At 37.7% G+C, this 21,872-nt stretch overlaps 1 protein-coding gene across 2 annotated transcripts in view; it reads left to right on the top strand.

Annotated features, from left to right (window-relative positions):
* Lrp1b (LDL receptor related protein 1B) overlaps positions 1-21,872 on the top strand; it is a 1,858,137-nt gene that overhangs the window by 916,100 nt on the left and 920,165 nt on the right. The window lies entirely within an intron of this gene.

Here is a 21,872-nt window from a genome sequence, read left to right as displayed (position 1 = left end):
CAAATGCTTCTTGAAAAATGTACTGTTAATGTACTTGAGCCAGCATAGCATTTAGGTTTTTATAAGCTAAATACAATTTATGTTCAAGGATACTCCAACATTAAAGATATCTTTGTTACTTAAGATTATTTTTCCAATAAACATTGATATTTTTGCCTAATAATATTATTGGATTAATGAACTTAGCAGAATCCATTTCTTACTTGTTAGCTTTTTAATTTGTGATTCATTTTATTGGTTTATAAACAGTCCTTATAAGACTCTCTCTTAAATAATAGAATCATTAATCTTTTTAAAATATTGACTTCTTCTTGCTAAAATATGTTCACAAATGTTAAATTCCTATGAATTTTGTTCATACACTGGGAAAAATCTATATAGAAAAAAAATCACTTATTATGTAAACATGGCAGTATAATTAGAAGAGGAAAAAACAAAGAAGCAGGGAATTCTCGAAATCACCTGTTCATTACTCAGTGGAGCCAAAGGGAATGTGGGAATCAACAGTACAGAGAACTACTCGAGTTGAAAGGACTATTGTTTTTGAATATGCAAATTGTGGCAGACTGAAAACTGGAATTTTATTCTTACTGTCATTTCAACAGTCCTCAGGCATTTCGGCTGAAATGTCTTATGGAACTTAGCCTAAAGTGCCATAAGCCTCCGTTCAATAAAGGGGAAATATTTACTGAAGAAACAGCTGCCATCCATATGTGGACTTTGTCACTCTTTACTTAAAGTCTGATTGAATATTAAGATGCATCATCACAATGGTTCTGATTTTGACAAGAACAGCTTGCACGTAAGGACTCTGCGAGGAAGGCTGTGTTTCATAAGTCTTGAATGAGACTCTATTTGTGTTTGCAGCAGATGGTGACTTGACTGCAGCGATGCTTCAAAAGGCATTAGGAAAAGAAGTTGTATTTAAACGGATTTGTTTGGGTGGTTGGGTACAGCTAGGAGGAGAGAATTGGAGATGTACAAATGCGCTCACGGCATTCTCTTGGCATCCCTTTGGAAATGTATGTGCTTTCAAGTTTTGCTCTGATGATACTAACTGAATTGCAAATCGGCCTTGCGACAGTCGTGTCTATCCAAACACTGAGAGGTGAAGCTGCCGTGTTCCTCCTTTCTAGTCACCACAGTCTTTGCCTTTCTTAAAAACAAAGATGCCGTGAGTCTTTCCAACAAAGCTGCCAACCGAAACGTAGCATGTGTGAATGTTGTTTCTCATTCTCAGCAACAGCATGCTTTATGTTTGCAGGCAACTTATTTCTCCCTGTCATTACAAGAAAGAGCCATATTTTGTCATTTTGTCAACCGCATTAGCAGTAGAAAGCCCCAACACTGTTTGCACACATTCTCTGATGGGTTCCTTGGGACTCTGGAACAGCTTAAGTGTAATTTGCTGCGTGTCATTTGTCACAATAGGTGCTCTGAAATGTTTTGCGTGGTCTGACTCTCTTTTTCAATGCATGATCACAGATAGCAAAGCGAGAACTGCTCTGCTATTGTGAGTTCATACAGTTTGGGGCTGAGCGCTTCAGCTCAGCTCCTCCTGTGTGGGAATAGCCTCTGGACTGACAGTGCACTGATGCACGGAGAAAAGTGGGAGGAGATTCCCCTTTCACCCCACTAGGATTCGTTCTGAAGATAATATCTATACCTGAGTTACGAGCAGGGAAATGCTAATAGCATAGTACTTCTCTTATTTCTAATTGTGCAGGGAAATGGTTTTTTTGCTTTAGTATGTTCTGAATGTTCAGAAATATGAGAATATATCAGTCATCTCACCGGAATCCTGTGTGTCCTAAACTAAGGAGGCTTGAACCACAAACATAATGGTCTTATGTCCTAAAGTCCATATAGAAGAAACAGCACTCTCTTTGCTGTGTCTGTGACTTGACTTTCCTTGCCCTCTTTTTCCATTTGCACATCACAGGTGTTTCAAGATTAGCATCATTATCTTTCAAATGTTATCCTCTGCTGTGTTTAGTTGTTTGAAGTTTGGACACAGAAGACTAATGCTTTGTGGACTCTCATCATGCCCGGAGCCAATCTCAATAAAAATAGGCCAAAAAGATGTTTCTAATGATGTTTGCATATTGTCTTCAATTTTTAATTACGTTCTTCAACTTACCATTTCAGGCAATTTTCCCGAGATGTTTCTCAAGGTTTCTCTTTCATTGTTCAACAGTATTTCCTTTCAGTGGCTCCGAGAAAAGCAACAATAAATTATAGATGAGGAGCTATTAATGTTGGAGGGTAGCAAAGAAGTCATGGTGTACCAATATTAAAAATAGCCAGTCTTTCAGGTGACCATGAGGATTCTGCTTGTTTAATAGTTAAGAACTGTATCTTACTTCGTCTTACACATTGTTTCATTTTTAACAGATTTTCTTTCTGATCAGTCTCTTCAATCGGTATATTTCATGTGGACTACATTTATTTATAAAAAGAGTATGGATGAATATAAGACAAATAGAAAAAATGAGATATATGTTAAGAATGAAAATAAAATAGTAGTGGAGGGGAAATGGAGAGCAGCTGTGGGGACAGGAGAGGAGTGGGGGAAATCTCTTCCTCAAGCATTGCTATGTTCATAAGATTTTTAAAGTTTTATTAAGCTATGAAAACTTACATAGGATATAAATATTTTGGTAATGTCCTTTTTGAATAAGTTGTAGAAGAAAACAATAATTCTGTTTCACTATTCTTTTATTGGAAACAATTTTCTTTTCATACAATATATTCTAATCACTTGGCTCTCTCTCAGCAATTCACAGATCCTACAATCTCTCCACAAGCCCAATTGCTAGTTATTTTTTTTCCTCTCAATCTCATCCAGGCAAAAACACGCAAAATATTATTTAGAGATATTAACAAAAGAAAAACATTCAAAGAGCTGACTATTTTCAAATTAGCATAGGAGACTTCAAAACTGAAAAAGAAACACGAAACCAAAACAAACCATGTGAATTTTATGCTACCTTTAAATGACACCGGCACTTGTAGATCAGTAGAGTAGGGCAGAGGAGGCTGTTATTTAATGGTGGATGACTGAGTCAGGCAACGCCATGCTTCTTCAGGATCTGTGTCAACAAAAGGAGGGAACAGGGATGAAGAACAGCATGTCAGTTTGTTTATTTGCTTGGTTGTGCTATTTTTATTTTGCTTGTTTGTTTGTTTTATTCTGCTGCCTCCTCAATTGCTAAGAGATGCCATCTTGCAAGCTAGCATGATATGAACCTCACCAAGCAAGAAGGGAACAGGAAACTACCTTTAACAGTTGTGTAGACACGAATTTACATTGGCTTCATCATTTCCAAGACTAAAGGGTAACAGTGAAATTTGATGACGGCTGCTTTTGTCTGTGAACACTATTAGAGAAGGCTTGATTCAGTGCTGTGTATTAGCTGGGTCCATTGTTTTTACTGGAGATCATGGGCAAGCTAAGTCTGGTTTTTGTTCTAGTTGGGGCCTTCAGATTCATTTCTGCTTGTTTGCTTGCTTGTTTTTATTGAGCTATATATTTTTCTCTGCTCTGTTCCTTCCTCTTTTCTCACCTTCTACTCTTTGCTGTTATCCCCATACTCCCAATTTACTCTGAAGATCTTGTCTTTCTCTCCTTCCTATATAGATTCTTGTATATCTCTCTTAAGGTCCTCTTTGCTGTGTATTGCTAGAGCTAATGGGCCAAGCAGTGATTTAATTAATAGAGTTTCTGTGTGATTATTTCAGGTCTAAGCTAGCCTAGCAGCTGAAAACCAACAAGTAATCCTTCCCTTGCAACATCTATGTTCTCTGTGGTTATATACTCTAGGCTAATTTTTCTTTGCTTTATGTCTAAAAGCCACTGATGAGTGAGTACATATTATATTTGTCTTTCTGTGTCTGGATTACCTCACTTAATGTGGCTTTATTATAGATCTATCCACTTGCCTGCAAGTTTCAGGGTGCCATTATATTTTGCCACTGAATATTACTCCATTTTATAAATATATCACATTTTCTTTACCCATTGTTTTGGTTTAGGAGAATGTAGGATTTTTTTCAGGTTATGGATATTACAAATAATGCTGTTATGAAAATAGTTGAGTACATGTCATTGTGGTGTGATTGAGCATCCTTTGGGTATATACCCAAAAGTGGTATTGTTGGGTCTTCTTTTGGGGGGGGACATTTTTTTATTTATTTACTTATTTATTTTTTTATAAAAATTTCCACATCCTCCCCTCTTCACCATACCCTCCCATTCCCCGCACTCCCTCTCCTCCTCCCTTTCCAGTCCTAAGAGCTGTCAGGGTTTCCTGATCAGTGGGAAGTTCAAGTTCCTCCCCACCTCCCTCCAGGTCTAGGAAGGTAAACATCCAAACAGACTAGAATCCCAAAACGCCAGTATGTGCAGACTAAACAAGACCCAGTGCCATTGTCAATGGCTTCTCCGTCAACCCCCATGTCAGCCACATTCAGAGAATCCGGGTGATCACATGCTCGTTCAGTCCCAGTCCAGCTGGCCTTGGTGAGCTCTCATTCGATCAATCCCATTGTATCATTGGGTGAACGCATCTCTGGCGGTCCTGAATTCCTTGCTCACTTTCTCCCTCCTTCTGCTTCTCATTTGGACCTTGGGGGCTCAGTCCAGTGCTCCAATGTGGGTCTTCGTCTCTATCTCCATCAATCATCGGATGAATGATCTTCTGGTCTTGCCTTCCTTGCTCACGTTCTCTCTCCTTCTGCTTCTCATTTGAACCTAGGGAGTTAAGTCCAGTGTTCCAATATGTGTCTCTGTCTCTATCTCCATCCATCGCCAGATGAAGGTTCTATGGTGATATGCAAAATATTCATCAGTATGGTTATGGGACAAGGCCAGTTCAGGCACCCTCTCCTCTGCTGCCCAGGGAACAATCTGGGGACCTCTCCTTGGGCCAGGGAACCCATCCAGAATCAAGTCTCTTACAAACCCTAAAATGCCTCCCTTAGTTGAGATATATACTTCCCTGCTCCCATATCCATCTTTCCTCCCTCCCCCCATCCCATTCCCCCAAACCATCCCCAATCCTCCCCCTCTCCCTTCTCTCTAATCATCTCCCCTTACTTCCACCCCCAACCCCCCATATGCCCAAGTTTGCCTGGCAATCTTGTCTACTTCCAATATCCAGGAGGATAACTATATGATTTTCTTCAGGTTCACCTTCTTACTTAGCTTCTCTAGGATCACGAATTATAGGCTCAAAGACCTTTAACTATGGCTAGAATTCACTTATGAGTGAGTACATACCATATTCCTCTTTTTGGGTCTGGGTTACCTCACTCAGTAAAGCGTTTTCTATTTCCATTCATTTGCATGCAAAATTCAAGATGTCATTGTTTTTTACTAATGAGTAAAACTCTGATGTGTATATGTTCCACACTTTCTTTAACCATTCTTCTATTGAGGGGCACCTAGGTTGTTTCTATGTTCTGGCTATTACAAATAGTGCTGCTATGAACATAGCTGAACAAATGTTTTTGTAGTATGATAGGACATCTCTTGGGTATATTCCCAAGAGTGGAATTGGTGGGTCCTGAGGGAGATTGACTCCCAGTTTCCTGAGAAACCGCCACACTGATTTCCACAGTGGCTGCACAAGTTTGCATTCCCACCAACAATGGATGAGTGTTCCCCTCAATCCACATCCTCTCCAGCATAGGCTATCATTGGTGTTTTTGAGTTTAACTATTCTGACAGGTGTAAGATGGTATCTCAAAGTTGTTTTGATTTGCATTTCCCTGATCGCTAAGGATGTTCAGCATGAACTTAAGTGTCTTTTGGCCATTCGAAGTTCATCTGTTGTGAATTCTCTGTTCAGATCAGTACCCCATTTTTAAATTGGGTTAATTAGAGTTTTAGTGTCTAGTTTCTTGAGTTCTTTGTATATTTTGGAGATCAGACCTTTGTCTGATGAGGGGTTGGTGAAGATCTTCTCCCAGTCCGAAGATAGCCTTTTTGTCTTACTGACAGTGTCCTTTGCTTTACAGAAGCTTCTCAGTTTCAGGAGGTCCTATTTATTCATCGATTCTCTTATTATCTGTGCTACTGGGGTTCTACTTAGGAAGTGGTCTCCTGTGTCTATGTCTTGTAGACTACTTCCCACTTTCTCTTCTAACAGGTTCAAAGTGGTCAGATTAATGTTGATGTCTTTAATCCATTTGGACTTGAGTTTTGTGCATGGTGATAGATATGGATCTACTTTCATTCTTCTACAGGTTGACATTCAGTTATGCCAGCACCATTTGTTAAAGATGCTTTCCTTCTTCCATTGTATACCATTAGCTCCCTTGTCAAAAATCGGGTGTTCATAGGTTTGTGGGTTAATATCCGGTTCTTCTATTCGATTCCATAGGTCGACTTCTCTGTTCTTATGCCAATACCAAGCTCTTTTCAATACTGTAGCTCTGTAATAGAGTTTGAAGTCAGGGATGGTAATGCCTCCAGAAGTTCCTTTATTGTGTAAAATTGTTTTGGCTATCCTGGGTTCTTTGTTTTTCCATATAAACTTGATTATTGTTCTCTCAAGGTCTGTGAAGAATTTTGATGGGATTTTGATGGGGATTGCATTGAATCTATAGATTGCTTTTGGTAGAATTGCCATTTTTACTATGTTGATTCTCCCAATCCAAGAGCAGGGGAGGTCTTTCCATTTTCTGGTATCCTCCTCAATTTCTTTCTTCAAGGACTTAAAGTTCTTGTCAAATAGGTCTTTCACTTCCTTGGTTAGAGTTACCCCAAGATATTTTATGCTATTTGTGGCTATCGTGAAAGGTGATGTTTCTCTGATTTCCCTCTCTGCTTCTTTATCCTTTGTGTATAGGAGGGCAACTGATTTTTTGGAGTTGATCTTGTATCCTGCCACATTACTAAAGGCGTTTATCAGCTGTAGGAGTTCTTTGGTAGAGTTTTTGGGGTTGCTTATGTACACTATAGTTTGAGATCGCTGCATCTTATGATATCTATTTATCCTTTAGGATTTTTGAGGACCCTACACACTAATTTCCCTAATGTCTATAGGACTTTATATTCCTACCAACAACATGTGAGAGTTTCCCTTATTCTTGTAATTTCGGGATAGTGTACCATCTGTTAAAATCTACTTGTATATTCTTTTTCATTAAATAATATTTCAAAAAAATGGACATATTTTGATTTTTTTTAAAAATTGTTCTTTATAGTTCATGTGTTTTTCTGTTGTAACTTCTGCCCTAAATATTTACTACTTAAAGTTTCTTTGAAAAATGGTTATTGAGCAGTCACTTGGTAAAATTATATTGGGGTGATTATCGTACTGTTTAAAAATGCTAGGTGTTATACATTAGGACAAAACTCAGATGGGCTGAGCTCTATATCCACCTGCCATGGACAGGATCAGTGGAATGATTTCTCACCTTTTATATTATTTATAATAATATCATCCCTAGGCTTAAAAATTTTGTTCATTGTGCCAAATATATTGCCAGTGTTTTTCTCTTGACAAATTACTAATGGTATCTTTCAAACTGGATTTTTACATATCTTTAAATTATTTAAATATCTATACAATTTATCTATCATAATTCCTTTCTTTACCATTTCTTCCTCGGGTGAGTCTAATGCTCCCTTTTTATAATTAGGTTCATCGAGAATGAGCTAAACATCGGCATTACCTATCTTAGGCTGGACTGTTTTGGACCCCCGGAGAGATGCCCTGCCATTCTGATATCCAAATTTTAGTTCTGGGGTTGCTGACCAAATGCACATCTTCCTAAGAATGTGAAAGAATGTGTGTTTCATTCTTCACCCTGATTCTGAGGAAGCTTGGAGTTCACAAGTTCACTTAAGACAGATGAGAGGGATCCATTTCTCTTGAAGCACTGAGAAAATAATTTAGTGTTAACGCTGAGCCTGTATTGTAACCATTGCTTCTGATGTTCATCTTTCTGCAAATAAGCACAGGCATGAATGATTCCTTAATTAGTAGCCCTGAGAATTCTCTCTGGCTGCCTAAGGTGTCTTATGCAAAGGAACCGTATGTCTAAAAGTCAGTGCACCTACAGACTGTGTCTGTGCCAGCACCAACTGCCTTGAACACTCCATGGTAGCTTTGAAATAGTTCTGCAAAGACTGCAGCTCATTGCACTGGTTCCTGAAGGTACAGTACTGGCCAAGACTGTCTGACAGTTGCTTTGACGGTTTTTGCAGCCACAAAACTTAATGACCTGCTTCCACCTGGGCCACAAGAGGAGAACTTTCCACTGAACAGCCACAACCATCCTCCACGCCACTCCACATGTACTGGAACTAATATAACTGATACAAGGCCTAGGATTTAATTGCTTTAAACCACCAATATTCATGGCTGCTGTGGGCCAAATAAATGACTGTGATAACTTGCAACATGAAGGCCTGCTTGTTGAGGTTTTCTGTCTCACCCAGTACCCCACAGCCAGCAAGCCCCAAAGAAAATCACACAAAGATCTCCATAAGTTATAAAGCTGATTGGCCCATTAGGTCAGGCTTCTTATTAGTTCTTGTAGCTTATAATAACCCATTATTCTGATCTATGTTAACCATGTGGCTCAGTACCTTTTTCGGTGGGGCAGATCACATCCTGTTGCTTCGGTGATCTGGGCAGGAGTGGGAGGAATCAGCTTCCTCCTTCTCAAAATTCTCCTGTTTTCATTGCATCACCTCTACTTCCAGTCTGATTTCCCTGCCTACACTTCCTGCCTGGCCAATTAGCGTTTATTTAAAACATGATTAACAGAATATAGACAATTCCCCTACACCAATAACTTGGCATTGTCTTTCTTAAAACTATAGAAGCAGGCTATTGTTTCAGTGTATGAGACTTTTGGGAGAAACTCTGTGTTACCTCCCCAGTGGCCTTGACTACTCTCAGTAGCATGTTCTCTTGATGAACAACAGAGTACAGTAGAATACGGGATAACAGCAGTGAGGACCATGGACATGGTTTGACAGTCAACATTCTACACAGTGGCCTGGTGTCCTGATGTTTGGCAAAGCTGTTACTTGAGGCTTGATAACAGATCACTGTGGAGGCTCCATGAAACCAAATGCAGGTACTAGGTGTGTGGTGTCTTTACTTGATGCTTGAAGATTACTACTTGTGTTAGGGGCAAGGATCACAACACCTCTAGAAACTCTGGCCCTAGAGTTGGAACCATCATCACTGTACCTGCTGTTGAAGAAGTAAAGGGGATGAGCAATGATGCTTTGGAGCTAAAGAACTGGCAACTTCTGTTTCACCCAGTGCAAGCTTGAACCCAACATGTCACACAGTTGGCCCACATCCTTTTTGTATACTGAGATCCTCTCCACAGGAGAATATGCATATGCATGACTGTTCTTGGCAACCCTAGACTGACTCTGTGGATAATCCCTTTCTTGCACTGTACTAACAGAGGCAGGTTTGGAGTCCTGACACAGAGAGAACAACAGTTGCTAGAAGACCAAGACGATCATGAAAACATGTAAGAGAACCTGCTTGAATGGAGCCATAGGGAAAAAGAATCACAGGCCTTGGTCTGCTGGGTTCCAGAAACTATCAATTCCTCAGATGCAATGATCTCAGACCCAAGCTAAGAACACTAAGGGTCCTCAGAACTGAGGACTGATGCTAGAGACCTGACCAACTCATAGCTGCTTGTCAGTGTTAGCTGAAGCCCTGAGCCAAATGACATGCAGAATTTATAACACTATTTTGTAGATAAGTGATAATTTCATCATCAGTCTTGTAAAGACTTTCTGCTCTTTCTTCAAGTGGTGGGCGGTACAGTTTTACCTTATTCTCTACACACTGCTGTAGTGTTTCTCTTATAATGTGATGAGCTTGGGAACAGGCAGGTGATTTAGGGTAAATCTCCTGTCATATGGCCTTGACTAAAATGTAGCCCCTGCTGATATAACAATCCTGTTCTTCATCTCACACCATTCCCAAATGTATCATCATGAAAAAATGTTCCTAAAAATATATACACACATACATCAAAAAAAGGATTCAGTAGACTGTCAACATGTATATATGATGTGTGTTTGTGTGTGTGTGTGTGTGTGTATATATATATATATATATATATATATATACATGTATATATATGTGTGTGTGTGTGTGTGTGTAGATATATATATATATATAGAGAGAGAGAGAGAGAACTATGTATGTGTGTAATGTGTGTATCTCTGTGTGTATAATGTTCATACACATATATATTCAACAATAATAAACAAAGAGATAGACACTATCAATTTGAGATTAGGGAATGTACTTGGGAAGGGTTTGATGGAGGAAAAGGAATGAAAGCGTGATGTAATTCTGGTAAATTAAACATTAACAGTAAAGTTGACTGAATGGAAGAGTTAAGAAAGTCCCCATTCTTTCTTGCTGTGCTGCTATTGTTTCTATCTTCATGGTGTAAGTTTTGTAGGTCTGTTAAACTTGTTTCTAAATTACTGGGTTTACAATTTTGTTTCAATTAACCCTACTCAGTGTTGGTTTAGCCTCCCAGGAATGCTTCTGAATTCCCTGGTTGATTTATGATGCCACTCAGAAAGAGGAAGTATCACAAAATAAAAGTAATAGCTTAAGAAGAGATTTATCACCTTACTTAAAAGTGTAGATCTTAGGTAGCCCCAGGGCTGGTTACTTAGGAACCAAGTTCGAAGTGTTAAACAAATAGGTTCCTCACACCTGTGCCCTGAGAGGGGCCCAGTTCTTCTCACACTAATGCACTTGCTCCTCGAGTGTAGAAAAGGTCCCTGACCAGAATTTCCCTTTTCATCTGAGACAGAATTGTTGTGCATATCCATGTAAATAGATTGCTTGGTTTTTGCTTTTAGCAGATGGAGGCCAGTCGCATGGAAATGAAAAAAGGTCACACAAATGCGACATGGAAAGGGTTAAGGGCTGAAGTCATTTGCTCTAACTACCATCCCAAGTTCTTTTTCTCTTCATGGGGCCCTCAGGAATTGAGCAGCCTTTTTAAACTTAGCTCAGCATGTTTGAAAAGGCAACAAGTACAGCTTTGTTCCAACTCTTTATTCTATTTCCTTTCATTCAGAATCCTATAATTGCTTTCTGGGTAATATTATTTTCTATTTTTAAGATATATGTCTGTCTTTAACATGTTATGTGACACCAAGCTGCTGGGTATAATGCTAATAACATACCCATTATTCCTACTTTTGTGTTTAAAAACATTTTATGAAAGTGATGGTAGTTTTTATTCTTTCTGATTGATTCCCTGATACAGGCAAACTGGATATTTCCTAACGCTAGGTAATGGTAAATACATTTTGTTTCACTTATAAAATGATTGTCAAGTGGCGGGAAAGCTTTTTCACTCTCTGCCATAAAATAGATTACATTCTAAAACAGTCTCTGCTAATAGTATAGAGAATTGTTTAGAGTTTCAAACAGTTGAAAATGGTCTCTAGCTGTTTCTCGCTGGGAGTTTTGTCAAACAGGAATTGGGTAGCAGGCAGCAGGGCTGCTACTTCAGTAATGGTACACATTCCAATGCACTGCAGCTCCCACGGTGCTTAGGTGTGACGAGAGCATCAAGGGAAGTTACACAGCTTTCTTGAAAAGCTAGGAGAACAAAAGAGTTACACGTGGCATATCAGATACTATGAGAACTTTGGGATATAGTTTCTCCAAATTTTGAATTATTTTAAAATACTAGGCAGTTATTTTTTATTTCTTTTTAAATTATTCAGGTCAATAATAGTTTAGGTGAAAAATGAAAATTTCAAAACCCAAGAGAATCTCATTTTATAAAAGCACACGAGGAAAGAATATAACTAAAACAATACAATAACAATCTTATTCCCTTCTACCTGCACATTACCACATTTTAATATCTGAAATCAACTTATGTTTTTATCAGGTTCCATAGTTTAGTCAATAAAAAAAAGAAGTGAAACCAGTTTTACGTTTTTATTCTGAGGTTTGTTTTGTGCTTCTGGACTGCTGAAATTTGCAGTTTATTGAACCGAAACTGTTTCCCCTGGAGCCAGACTCTTAGTAGGTTGAGTATGTAGAAATGGACTTCACTCTAAAGTCAAAATAACAGCTGAAAAAGTAGTTAAATTTGATTATTTTGTCATGCAAAAAGAAAAAAAGCAAACGTTGACATTAGTTGGGCTTTTTTTTGGGGGGGGTGTCTTTTCTTTGAGAGAGAGGTGTCTTTGTATGCAAGTGAAACAAAGAACTGTACTTAAATTAAAGAGCAACTATAACAAATTATCCCAATTGGATTCAAAAGTAACTGAATGGTTTTTCAGAAAGCAAAGCTAGCATTTTTCTGCCATTAAGTTAGTCAATCTTATGAGTTTGGTTCCACTTATATGAAGAGTCTGAAACACAACAGTCAGCATAGAACCTCTAAAATGGGATGCTGTGTGATTTATGTATTTATAGATGTCTATTTCTTAGTTTTAACTCAAAATTATTTGTTGACTTCTAGATTCAACTGGTCTAACATTCAAGTGTATGCATAAAAATTAACTTACTATTTTGATTAATTGAAATAAGTATATAATTCACAGACTACCCATGAGCTTTGCTCTGTGTTATGAAATCAAGGAAGCCTAGCATTGTAATAGGCAATTGTTTGATCCTTACAACACAATTCATGGAAATGAGAACATGAGTGTACAATAAACACTTGTCCATTGGAATCCTACATTGTGGTTCCTAGATATACATGTGCATACCTTCCCTTATGTTCCCATTTGAATATTCTCCAGTTAGGCTGAGGTATAAGACCTTCATTAGCATCATAATTTTTGTTTGTTTTGGGCACAGTCATCTGTGAACCAAAATATAGAGACTCTAAAACCAATACTCTCTCCCACTCTGAATAAAGCAACAAACCATGAAATTTCAGCAAAATATTCTCCTTTAGAGTATAAAAAGATAGCTAGACCTAATAGTTTTTGGTCAGGCCATATCTGTGGTCAACTTGCTGTATGAAAACTAAGAAATATAAGGTATATGTGCACCCTTCTTGGGACATTGGATAGCAACCAGTCAATGATTATGCACAGTTATTTCTTGTTCAAGTTTTCCCTGGTCCTATGTTCTTTCTGTATGCTGTTCTTTATATTTTGTGATGATCTATGTTCCATTGATGGAAGGGTCAGTGTTCTACTCCTGGGCTCTACATATGTCACAGGTTATTTTTTTGTCCTTTCCACTTTAAATGTTTAAGAAAATGAAGGTATTTGTAACCTAGGCTTGTGGCCTTATACTGTTTGAATTTGGATTTGTCAGAATTTGTTTGTAGATCCTAAGTAAAATCAGTTTCTACTGAATCATGAAGACCTTGCTGATGGTGAAGAATAATGACTTATAAATAGATATCTGAATACAGTGGATTTTCTATTAGGAAAAAATAATTGGAAAAACAAAGCTGAGATCACTTCACTGAAAATAGAAGAGAAATATATGGGACCAATATCATGAGACTGTTTACTGTGGAATGTGAGGTGCTTGAGATTACACTGCATTTTTCAGGATGGATATGTTGATGCTTTTCACAGGAGGTCTGCGTGTGCTAGATAAGTATGGCAATAGCCTTGATGATGGTGAAGACAGAGATGCAGTGACAGCTACATCAATAACTGTGGCAAAGGTGATATTCACCTCAACAGAACTATTCTCCAAACTGAATGGATGACAATTTTATTAAGCATACAAAATTTAAAGACAAATTCCTAGTTTAAATCCACCGGGAATGAGACTTCAGAGCTCACTAGTGATGTCTTAATCTTGAACATAGAGCCTTGAAAAGTTGAAGAGAAGGAAAATTCTAGAAACAAATATGGGCAACTTGATGTAAATTCTGTCCTATTTAGATCTTTTTACTCCTAAAATCTTCACATGCTCATACTACTTGATTATAAGCTGGACCCAAGCAAATGGGTCAAGGTTTCCTAGCAAAGAAAACTTTTAACCCACGTCATAAATTTTAGGCTATTCTTATTTTTATAAAATAATAAGAATAAAATTTAACATCACAAAATCATGATGTCTTAATTTATGTATCATTTGATTTAATATTACATCAAATATTAAAGATGTATATTCAAAGGTAAGTTTAAATTTGCTTTATTAAATTTAATTAAGATAAATAATAAGACACATTTATAGATTATATAACTATTTTTTATTATAATGAAAGTCAAAGAATGACATAGCTAAACCCAAAATCCCAAAGTAGTCTTCTCAGTAACTTTGAAGGTTCTAAGTTCCTTGCCTTCAACTTTTGTAATTCACAGAACTTGGGTGGCATCTCTGAGTAGAGACATTTCCAGGAAGTGGTCAAGATGCATTTTAATTGAGAAGCACATTGTATTTGCACATTTATCAGGAGAGTGTTCTTATAACTTGTGTAGTAAATGTCTAGACAAGTCATTCCAGACAGCATTATAGCTTAATACCTCATGAGGTCTCCTGCTCCACATTTTCTTTCTTTGCTAAGTCAATACCAGGTATTTTTCATGAAGAACACAGTGATCTGATGCGAGCTCTATGAACTAATTCATGATGAAACTGATTGCATGATTCCTGCATGCAATTATAAGTGCCCCAGCTCATCTTGTGACCATAATATCATTTCCATAAGCATGGAACTGTTTTTGTCATTTACATGAACACAGAGTCAGTAAACTAGTTTCGCAACACATAACTTCTTTTCATAGTATTTTGTACTCCATCAAATGTAGTTCGTTTGTGTTTCGATGTAGGTTTTGTGTTTCTAATTGGGCCAGTTTTCTTTGAAGGACATCCAGAGAGAAAAGAAAAAAGAAAAAAAATACAGTGATAATGTACCAAACAATGTGACTGCAGGTTTTTTTTGTTCTAAACACCTTCCCTGTTTTGGCCCATATAATCTTCCTATGTATTAGAAGGTACTTAGAGTTCCATTTTTCCCTTATGCTCTTTTATATATGAGACTTGAACAGGTAAGATTACTTCCCCCTAGTTAAAAACAAAAAAAGCAACAACAGCAAAAACAACACAATTTATTGAAATCAAGATTTAAGCTTAAGAATGTAACCCCTTAGTTTACAATTTATCTTCAAAACTTTTTTTTTTAGAATGGTCTTCATTTTCAATTCAGGCATGTTTTGAATCTTAAACTTGTTGCTTAAGTCTATGGTATGGAACTCATAATATTCCTGCTGTAGCCTTCCCATTCTTGTGAGTGTAAGTGTGTGACAGCATGCCAGCCCATAGCTTACATTATTTTTTTCACCATATTTTTATCATGCTGAGTCATCCTGAGCATATGGAATTAAAGTTGAGGTAGTTGCAAATTTTTCCCATATCAATATTGATCTATAAGTATAGGTAGCATCCCAAAGGGAAATGAAAAATTACACACTATAATTGTATTCCATAGCAGGGGACATTTATAATTTCATCTAAGCTCTATGAAGATCTTTAAAGAATACTGTACAATTTGTAGCCAAATTTCTAAGAGAAGATTTTTGAGAAAAAAACTGCATGCCATTTCGGGAAAGATCAATGGTTACCCGTATATAGCATTATGAAGGAATTATGGATGAGCAGGAAAAGTATGGGGAAAGAAATGATACTAATGAAATGATTCTGTGTGACACTGTCACACAGAAGAACATAGATCATTACACTTTTGCCGAATCCTATAGAACTGAACATCATAGAGTAAGTCTTTGTTTGCGTGGTCTGAGTCTTTTTTGTTTGTTTGTTTGTTTGTTTGTTTGAGACAGGGTTTCTCTATGAAGCAGTCCTGGCTGTTCAGGAAATCTTTTTATAGACCAGGCTTGCCTTGAACTCTCAGAGATCTGATGGTCTTTGCCACCCAAGTGCTAGGATTAAAGGCATGTGCCGTCACCACCAGCGTATACAGTGAGTCTTAGTATAAACTATGAGTTTATGTTCCTAGTAATGCACACGTCTAAGATTCATTGCTGTAATATGAACTATTGTGAGATGTTATTGACAGGTGAATCACTGAATGAATGAGTTAGAACACACGCTGGAAAACTATTTTCTGCTGAATTCTGTAAACTTAAAACCCCTATATAAAAGTTTAAACCATTTAAAAGGAAGAGAAGCAAATTGCCTATGATGAGTGAGCATACAACTGTATTGTGGTTTAGTCAGGAAGCTGAGGACTTTCCTCAGAATTACTGCATGTTTTCTGCATTGTGTTAATGTTCAAGAATCCCAAATCTTTTCTCAGAATTAAATTTCATAAACAGTGTTCTCTGTATAACAAACTACCGAGCTATGAATTACCAGTTAATCCAAATCTCTTTCTTGTACATCTTGTGCCCTAAATGGAAGTCTGGGCCGCTAATGAAGCACCATTAACTTTGAATGGCCACAGAGGCACAAGTCAAGAGTGTCTGAGTAGTTTCCATAAGTACATAATGCACGAAAATTTTCCCTTCATTTCTTACTATGGTTTTAATGATGGGTGTCTATTTTCCTAGGCCTCCTGAGGTCACAGTAGAAAGCTGGCATTTATGAGGAATATTATTCTCAATTTCAAACAAAAAGCAACTTATAATGACTGTATACAAAGGAGGTGTGTAAACATTACCATTTCTTGTAAAGCGGAATGGAGATTCATTCTCTGTGCCTTTGCTTACCATTGAAATCACAGTTTGACAGAAGGAAATGGCTTTCCACACTGAGAATGTCAATGGCCCATCACTGTGTTTTCCCCACATAGCTCAGGCTCAGTGTGAGGCCTGGCTGGCAATGCAAGCAGTATGAAGGAAATCAAATGGTTGTTAGATAACACAGGCTAATGAGAGCTCAACAATGCCATCAGAAATAAGAGCTGGTGTATTCACTTGTGTATGATAAAAAACACTTTTCCATTTTTTTGGAATGTGAGTTTTTGAGGGCAAAATGTCTTGGTTGTCCTCAAGAGGACAATTTTCAGCTCGAAAATGACTGACATGAGTTACATGAGCCTTATTACCATATCCACCAAATAAAGCTCTCGTCTAGAACAGTACAACATGTTGTGATTATTGTCAATCACTGTAAGTTACTATTATAATCATTTTCTACTCTGTTCTTTAGAAATCTTGTAGTCTAGGCTATAAAATTTTATAATTCTATAGCTTGTGACTTTAAATTTTATTTATGACTGAATATGGTTGATGTTCATTATCACACAGTATGTTTTCCTACAAGTAACTGACACATTTTCTTTGTGAAACTATTTTTAACAGAAACTAGTGCCTCCCTGCCTAGGTCTTGGAGAACAATCCTGTTGTAACACACATCGTTTATAATAAATATAAACTGTCAGGAAACTTCCATTAGCATAGAACGCTGAGTCTGACATTTATGTTTAGCCTCAATTGCTGAAATACAGAATGGCCCACACCGATGGGAGAATTACAAATACCTTACCTGACATATGATAAACTCCTGACATGCTAGCTTCTGTTTTAGATTTCTTCTTTTGTCTCCTTAATCCATAATCTCTAGTTCTATCTTGCAGTAATTACTTGTCTCAGGGCTCTCACAGTTTGCATTTTCATAGGTTTATTTTAGTTTTTATTGACAATGTTATTGGACATCATCTAATGTGTATATTTGGTCATAGTTAAAAGCAGATGAACAAAAGTCCAACAGAGTAGATTTGAGTATTATTTGAAGGATGACTACTTACTGATTAGATGAGAAATATGTTTTACCCACCAAAAGTCTCTCTTTCTCACTCTCTTTTATACTAACAAATGCTTTGAAACATCATCATCCTTACCGAAGCTATTTTTAAATTTAGGTCTCTAATATAAATCATAAAATAAAGGATCTGCTAATAATATCTTTAGGTGGGGAGGGGAATGAGGAGTAGCTGGGAGCTTACAAATTGATCTACAACCACAAGGCAGAGAGTAATTACTGGGAGTGACATGGGCATTTTGAAATTTCAAATCCTAGCTCAGTAACACACCTCCTACTCCTTCTCAAACAGTTCCACCAACTAAGGAATAAGTATCCCAAAATTTAAGTTTGTTGGATCTGTTCTCATTCAAACCCCTGCATAAGGTAAAATGTTTGCAAAAGTGACAAGTCTATGGATGTTTTCGTATCACTCATGCCAATTTTCTTGTTTTTCCCAATATAATATTTTTATTAATTATTTAGGAATTTCACACAATTTACATTGGTCACACTCACTTCCCATTCCTCCCAGGTTCACCCTCCCACCCAGCCTTGAGCTCTCACCAGAAAACAAACAAACAAACAAAAGAACCCAAAAAGCTCCCCCAAATTGAATCATGTTGCCCATATACTCACGCTCCTAGCTGCAGCCCCTTAGAGAAAACTGAGTCCTTTCCCACCCTTCTGTCAGAAGCTATGGACTATAAAGAGCTTTATCATCTTTCTCACAAATTTTAAGGATTCTCTTGAATAGCTCCCTCTATCTTCACTATTTTTATTTATTTTGGAGGGACAAGGAGATGTCACAGAAGCCTTCAATGCCTCTCATTCTCAGTTATGAGTCTGTAGTCTTCGATACCACTGAAAAAGCACTTTTCTTGTCCATAGCAGCTGCTGGCAGCATGTCTTATAAAAACTTCCACATGGTTTCTGGAAGCAACACAGACCCCAGACATCCAAATGGCTGGTAGCAGTACAGAACAGTATACGGATCTCAAAATGGTTTCCCAATACAGCACAGATCATGGACTCCAGCTCCAGCATGGATCACAGACATCAACAGTGTCTGGGGGCAGCAGGGACTACTGTGGCAGCCGTTACCATAGACACCAATGTAACATGAAGGGAAGGCTTGTTGGGGTTTTTGTCCTGCCCTCTCCCCCAGCTATTTAGTCCCAGAGAAAAATCACACACAAATCTATGTAAGTTATATAGCTGATTGGCCCATTAGCTCTAGCATTTCACACTCTCACATCTTGATTAACCCATTTTTCTGATCTATTTTAGCCATGTGGCTCAGTACCGTTTTCAGCAGGACAGCTCACATCTTGCTGCTTCAGTGATCTGGGCAGGAGTGGGAGGAATCAACTTCCTCCTCCCCAGAATTCTCCTGCTCTCCTTGCATCATTTCCACTTCCTGTCTGATTTCCCCACCTACACCTCCTGCCTGTCCAATCAGCGTTTATTTAAAACATGATTGACAGAATACAGACAATTCTCCCACACCACTTCCCCCTCTTTTTTAAAAAAAACAAAAAAAACAAAGGAAAATATCCATAGTCCATTTTTTGGGAATTTGGGCATAGTATTTCAGGCTACTTTCAGCTGTTTAGGGGTGCTGATAATCTTATGGGGACCTAAAGAAAATTTAGAGCTATGATCAAGTCCTGACTGAAGTATCCTGTGAGTCTTGATCATCTCAGGCATCAGTCTTGAATCTGTTCTGAATGAAGAACTCAGACATCTGAGCCATCTGTTCCTACCGGAGATTTTTCAGGTGGCCTACCTTGATCAAAGGTGATTTTTCTTAACTCTGAATAATTCCAGAGCCTCTCATTTTCTGTGGAAACAAAAGCAAAATCTCTTCTCCAAAGTAAAATACCTTTTGACTTCAATTTTGAAGCCAAGATATTTTCAAAATATCTATCTTGGATTAATTCCGCAACATTTATAAGCAAATATTTTTTAGCAGCTGTTGCTCCTTCCTCAGCATTTAAATAATTCAAAGAGAGTGTAATAGCATACAGTATCAAGATTCTCTGTGTATTTTCCCTCTTTATGGAGCTTTATTTTAAACTCTATTTCTTTTATTTTTATTTTTGCTTTAAACTTTTGGCCTTTTGAGACAGGTTCTCTGCATATCTTTGTCCTGGAACTCCCTCTGTAGACCAGGCTATCCTTGAACTCCCAGAGATCACCTGTCTCTGCCTCCCCAGTGCTGGGATTAAAGGTGTGTACCACCACAACCAACTACTCTCTTTCTTTCTTTCTTTCTTTCTTTCTTTCTTTCTTTCTTTCTTTCTTTCTTTCTTTCTTTCTTTAAAAAAGAGGGGGAAGTGGTGCAGGAGAATTGTCTGTATTCTGTCAATCATGTTTTAAATAAATGCTGATTGGCTGGGCAGAAGGTGTAGGTGGGGAAACCAGACAGGAAGTAGAAATGATGAAAGGAGAGCAGGAGAATTCTTGGAAGGAGGAAGCTGATTCCTCCCACTCCTGCCCAGATAACCAAAGCAGCAGGATGTGAGCTGCCCCACTGAAAAAGGTACTGAGCCACATGGCTAACATAGATTAGAAAAATGGGTTAATCAAGATGTGAGAGTTAGCCAGTAAGAAGCCTGACCTAATGGGACAACCAGCATTATAACTTATAGAGATCTCTTGTGTGATTTTTTTCATTGGGGCTAAACAGGCTGGGGGAACCGGGCAGGACAGAAACCCACAAACAAACAGGACCAGCCCGTTCATGCTACACACCAACATGGCTTCTGAGGCAGGATGGACCATAGAAGTCTTTTGAGGGTTAATCCAGAAAACTAATAATTCTTCATCTTGGATGTTGTTGCTGCTCAGAGTCAGGGTGATCACAGAATTGGGCAGCATGTTCAGGATGGCAGTAGCTACACGAGCCTTGCGCTGCTGTACAACACAAGTGCTAGCCACCCTGCTGGTACCCCAGCTACAACTATGTTCTTTTCTTTAAAGCCCATAGGCAGACCATGCGTAGTCCATTCCTCCTGTAATAATAGGATCAGCAGCAGCAGCAGCAGCAGTAGCAGCTCCCTACTCTGTCTACTGGGCAGTAACAGGGCAAGGAGACACAAATTTTCTGTATTTTGAAAGTCTTTCAAATATGAAAATTAATTTTAAAATAGAAGGTAAGAATATCAACCAATTCATGTAACTATAAAAATGCATTAATAACAACAGTGACTGATTATTCTGAAAAAAGCCTCCTCAAGAAGGTGCCGTATGGAAGCTTATCTGAGAAAGAAGTACTGGGAATATAGCTCGACTAGCAGAACTTTGATTCAATTCTTTCTTGACTCCAAATTTGAAATGACAAACCATACAGGGGAAAGTGAAACTGTAGACAGGGATTAATATGGAGAAAGCTTTATTTTAAGGAAGGCATATTTGTGATCTAGGAGAGAAAAAAAGGAGGATATGCCTGAGAACCTGGAGGAAAATCACTGTGGCTAGAACGCAAAAGGAGGAAGAAGCATGCATGTTTCAAAGAGTGTGAGAAGATGCAATACTGTAGGTATTATGACCTACCTAATATGTAGGTCAGCTTGGGAAAAATTAAGCTGAGAGTATATGTGTTATCTCTACATAAAAAGATGTACTATTGTAAACCATATGAGTATGGGATGGATGGAAGATTAAAATATAATGGAGACATTAGTTGGACTGTTTAAATAGTTTTGGTTCAAGAATTACTTACAGAGCTAAGGGAGTGTCCAGCACATTGCAGGAAATAGATCATTGTAAAATCTGTGTAGATATGACATGGAAAAGGCTCTGATTATCAGAACCACCTCTTCCTTAAAACTCTATTTGGATATATTGCTAACAACAGTAGTATGCTTAGCATTTAAGAAAATATTTGAACTTTCCTGCAGTCAGTATTGAGTTACCAAGACTTTAAAAGCATCTTATTTTTATGTGAGTGTGGAACGAATAATGAGTAATCATTTGCTAAAAATTCATGAATTTCAGATTTTATATTTCTTTTATGAACATATATTAATTCATTTTTGTAAATATGTATTTACTTATTTTTAAGACAAGGTCTCACTACGTTATCCATACTTACTTAAAACTTTTATTCTTTTGTTTCATTTAAACAGAGATAACTTATTGCAAATCTTC

The sequence above is a fragment of the Myodes glareolus genome, chromosome 21 (assembly GCF_982192425.1).
Source record: "Myodes glareolus chromosome 21, mMyoGla1.1, whole genome shotgun sequence".
In the NCBI taxonomy this organism is placed as follows: Eukaryota; Metazoa; Chordata; class Mammalia; order Rodentia; family Cricetidae; genus Myodes; species Myodes glareolus.
This window is presented reverse-complemented; position numbering and strand designations above follow the sequence as displayed.